The sequence below is a fragment of the Diaphorina citri genome, unplaced genomic scaffold, assembly GCF_000475195.1.
Source record: "Diaphorina citri unplaced genomic scaffold, Diaci psyllid genome assembly version 1.1 scaffold613, whole genome shotgun sequence".
NCBI classification, from domain to species: domain Eukaryota; kingdom Metazoa; phylum Arthropoda; class Insecta; order Hemiptera; family Psyllidae; genus Diaphorina; species Diaphorina citri.
The window spans coordinates 91,981-97,304 of NW_007378046.1; positions in this window are offsets into that span (position 1 = coordinate 91,981).

Genomic DNA, 5,324 nt, shown 5'->3' on the forward strand with positions numbered 1-5,324 from the left:
TCTTCTGGTTCTTTTCTCTCTCCTTCCACCCCTTTTTTTCTTGCGTCAGTTTTGTCTTCCCTACGGTAGATATAAATGTACAGGGTTTTTAATGTTTCCATTTTGATTTTCTCGAATTGCTAGAGAAGCTCTGTAAATTAGTTTTTGTTGCAATTTGTTTTCATGCTCATTTTTCATTTGTTGAAAATTTGGTTTTTGATTATTCTAGAGGTACGTTTGATTGAGCTGATGTTGGGTTGTCTTCCATTCATGATTCATCAACTTTGTTCCGAATTCATGGTACACATGTATGTGTCTTGTTTAGGACTAGAGTTTTCTCCTATTATAATAATTATTATTCCTACTTTCTGCTGCCAAACTTTGATATCGACGCTTTCTCCGAGTCCCAATAGCTCTTCAACACTTCTCTCCACTTTTCCACCCAACCATTTCCGGAAGATTCCATCGTTGAGATTCCAGATACATCATCGTTCCAGTTACACCCTCTAGTCTTGAGTTTTCCAAAACTTTCCCAAAACTCTGACATCCAAGCTTTCACAAAATTCTTCAAGCTCCTCTACCGCTCCTCCGAAGAAACTTCAAGATTTTTCTCGCTCAGAAAAGCAGAGAACAAAGTTTTCTTTGCAACAGAAAATTTTGCAGAGTTTCATGATGTAACTTTTTTCCTCATTCTCCTCCTCCTCCTTCTCTTCATCCTCCTCCTCCTCCTCCTCCTACTACTCCTCCTCTTTTTTAATTTCTATGGAATATTTATGTGTGTTATTTTAGGAGAGGAAAATGGTGCCGGTTCTGGAAATACATCATTGCAGTGCTTTGGATATTATTTCTGTATCCCTGATACAATATGCTCTTCCTCAGGGAAATATTGGTAGACTATTTGTCGATCTCTTATGTAGTGAAATAACAGAATTGGTTAATGCTTTACCAAGAAATGGATACTCAGAAAAAATATTTGTTCTTTGTAGTACAATCCTACAAAGAAATATCATGGTAAAGAGTGGTCCAGATATACGGAGATTAATCCAAAGGAGGATTGAAATGTGGAATGGTGGTCAATTCGAAGAATTATTACAAGATGCAGAATTTTGTAACAGACGATTTATCTCTAAGAACACGAAGAAGATTGACAATGATCAAGTTGTAAGAGTATTCAGTAGACTTATGCTACAAGGAAAAATACGCCAAGCTTCAAGATGGATAACCGAACGCGCTGGTGGAGGTATCTTACATCCGGATCAGAGAATCGATGACAAAACTGTTTTAGAAATTCTAAAACAAAAGCATCCAGACCATGTTTTTCCCGCAATTGATGATTTTACAGAATGTCCCGAAATATATCTTCAGCTCCTCTTTTTACTTATGTGTCCTACCTCTTCCCTTTCTTTCTTGTCCTTCTCCTCCTTCTTTTCTCCTGATTCTTCCTCTCCTCCTCCTCCTCCTCCTCCTTCTTGCTTCTTCTTCTCCTATTGTTATTCTCCTCCTCCTCCTCTGATTCTCGTGTTGATTTCTTTATGAAGAGAAATGTTTCTAAACAGCGGGCGACCACAGACCCGTCACTCCTAAACTCATCATTATTTCTACTTTATATCCTTCCTCCCTCTCTCTCCCTCTACTAAATCCTCCCCTTCCTCTGTCTCTTTCCCGCGTGTTTTATTAATTCAAAATGCCGTATATCTCCAGCTCCTCTTTTTACTTATGTGTCCTACCTCTTCCCTTTCTTTCTCGTCCTTCTCCTCCTTCTTTTCTCCTGATTCTTCCTCTCCTCCTCCTCCTCCTCTGATTCTCGTGTTGATTTCTTTATGAAGAGAAATGTTTCTAAACAGCGGGCGACCACAAACCCGTCACTCCTAAACTCATCATTATTTCTATTTTATATCCTTCCTCCCTCTCTCTCCCTCTACTAAATCCTCCCCTTCCTCTGTCTCTTTCCCGCGTGTTTTATTAATTCAAAATGCCGCCTTGCCTAAGCCTTGCACTTAAGGGACCTTTCGTCCAGAGGGTTATTGTTGCGTTGAATGTCTTTAATTCACGAAAATCCGTAAGACGCCATCATCACGATCTGTTTGAAAATTTCTGAATACGGCCCGCGAAGGACCAATCTCATACATTGGTCCTTTTCGCGCCGGATTTCTCCAAACAAAATTGAGTTTCAAATGAACAATTTTTTTTTTTTTTTTTTTTTTTTTTTTTGTTGAATGTCTTTAATTCAAGAAAATCCAGGTTACTCGTAAGACGCCATCATCACGATTTGTTTGAAAATTTCTGAATACGGCCCGCGAAGGACCAATCTCATACATTGGTCCTTTTCGCGCCGGATTTCTACAAACAAAGTTGAGTTTCACATGAACAATTTTTTTTTTTTTTTTTTTTTTTTTTTTAAGATGAGTGTTCCCCCATGAGCTAGAATATCGGGTGAAATTTATTGGATTTTTTTTTCTCCAAGTGAATATGTTGAAAATTGAACAAATAATATTATCGTGTCTAACGTTTATATTAAAGTTGTCGGAACTTAAAAGGCTTTCGGTACATGATTCGCAAAGGCCTTTGAAGTTTTTAGCACTTTTGGAGGCAGAACACAAGGTTAGAACGTCAAAATCCCTCCCGATTTCCAAGTTTTTAATATCGGGTGAAATTTATTGGATTTTTTTTTTTTTTCTCCAAGTGAATATGTTGAAAATTGAACAAATAATATTCTCGTGTCTAACGTTTATATTAAAGTTGTCGGAACTTAAAAGGCTTTCGGTACATGATTCACAAAGGCCTTTGAAGTTTTTAGCACTTTTGGTGCGAGGAGTTGTAGAGGTTTCTTGTAATTTCAACGTATGCCATTTGGGTTGAAAAGCTCTCTTTTTTTATTATTATTATTTTTCAACTGTCATGAAAAATTTAATCGTTTTCTAATATGTGCTAATTTATTTCCCATTTCCGTTTGTTACAGGTAAGTTGATATTTCTGAACCACCAAGTTTTGAACCCGTTGAGTAAGTATTGATACGCTCAATTAGAATAGCTTTCAGAATTCTTTGCTTATTCTATCCCACACTATTTTGTTAAGACTAACATTTTAACTGTCATGAAAAATTTAATCGTTTTCTAATATGTACTAATTTATTTCCCATTTCCTTTTGTTACAGGTAAGTTGATATTTCTGAACCACCAAGTTTTGAACCCGTTGAGTAAGTATTCATACGTTCAATTAGAATAGCTTTCAGAATTCTTTGCTTATTCTATCCCACACTATTTTGTTAAGACTAACAAGCTCTCTGAAGCCTATTATATCACTCTGAAACTTCTCAAATACTGAGCCTACCAATCCTACCATATGTGTATATTGTGTATTAGCTGTGTTAAACCAGATAATTCCCAATGAATATATTCTAATAATAATAATAGACTCTTGAGTGGAAGGTAACCACTAGGCGAGGTTAACGCCTTAGGCGTTCTCTGCCACCTAAGCTCGAATATTACTCTCGGAATCATAAATAACTTGAATAAACATAATTACGGAGTCTATACCTAACGCCTACACTGGTAGACTTAACTTGTAAGTTATTAGTGTATTATTGTATTAACCAGTAACCTGTGTTGTATATTGTATTTCATGTGTTCTCCCGTCGAGGATTCAATCTGTGGAGCGATTACATTTTGAAGTAAAATGGGAAAATCTTGGCATTGACAGCATCTTCCATATTGTCTCGTAACAATGCGAGTGAGAAGAATTATTGGAAATTTTGGCAACCATCTGAGATTTGGTAGTGGATTGAACCAGTTTTTCTCGATTGACCAATACGTCACAGTGCATCCAGATATTCTAATTGATCTCTTGTTGACAGCTTCAATGGGTGCTTCTCCAAAGATAGTGGCTATGTTCATAATCAGTCCTGACTAAGCCGAAGTCATTTGACCAAGTTGGGAATCAGTTCAACCATGTGGGACAAATTTTGTCCAACTTGTAGGTATTTGTCGGAGACTAAATCAATCGGTTTGAATTGCCTACATGTTGGAAATTAATGGGTAGTCATCCATACGTTCAGTTTCTTTTTGGAGGTTTTGTACGGGTCGTCTGGCTATGTTTCTAATTAGACTCCGATATTCTTCAAAAGTACCCCCGCGTTGTGCATTGATAAAAATCAACATTTGAACCTCTGAATAATGTCCCCGTACGAGTTCACTCAAAGCGATTACAAATTATACCTCCTCTTATACTGGTTTTCAGAGGTTTGGGTCTAGATTCTGGTTTGGAGCCCCCCCGCTGTCCAGTTCGACATTCTCAATTGTGCTGCCCAAGGATTTGGAGACAAAATGTTCCTCCAAGTTGAGTTTTTTTTTTCCTTCAAGTTCGGATTAAATTTTTAAATAATACAATAACAATACTGGGTCTGAAGAATGGTGTTTGACTTTAACCTCATCTAGGTTGAGTAGGGACAATTGTCTGGAATTAGGTGTTTTGTTAGACGTTTTTGGGGATATGTTTCTCTCAATATACTAATCGTATAAGTATTGTATGTCTCTATATTCAAATTTCCTGTGACATCGGAATCAAATTAAAACTAAACTGGATCTCATCTAGCGAGTGACAACATAACCCGTTGAACAAGTGATTAGTGGAAATGTTCTCAGACTTGATGTAACCAAGTCTAATAGATATTCGTGTACATTAACACTTGAATTACTAGCACTTGGTAAGATGGAAATTGGAGTTACGATAGTCGTTTGGGTGTTGATGCACTCAAGATTGAAGAATTTACTAAGTTACGAGACGACATAAATCATAATAGGCAGATTCTTCTATAATCTTGGATCCTTCATTTTATTAGCACAAAAAATAGCGCAAATGTCAACAGAAAAAAAAGTTGATTATTCATTAGGTTTATAAGTTCAAGAAGGGCAACTTCCAATTACAATATGATAACACAAGAGGGGTTGGCAACACATTGCGACAATATTAAAGCATTTTATTAGAATATGTGTCTGGTGGTATTTCTTGTCCAGTAGGGTTTTGTGGTAGAACCGTTGACTTTTGGCCTGAAGATTGTTTCTCTGGGGCTCATAGTATTATATTGATTGGTGTAGATTTTCCTCAAGGATATTTTGTTAGAAACGGTGTATTTCATTCGGATGTAGAACAAAATATTGTTCGTAGTCTACGTTTTAGCATTGTAACAAGATTACCCAACATGTCAGATATATCTTCTCTCCTCTTGCTTTATTATGATTATTTTCTTTTCCTTTTGCTCTTCTTTTCTTTCTACAATTATTCTCTACAAACACAGATGTTTCAACAGCCTGAGCAGTTAACAGCCTTCTCTACACCCTTTCAAGAAC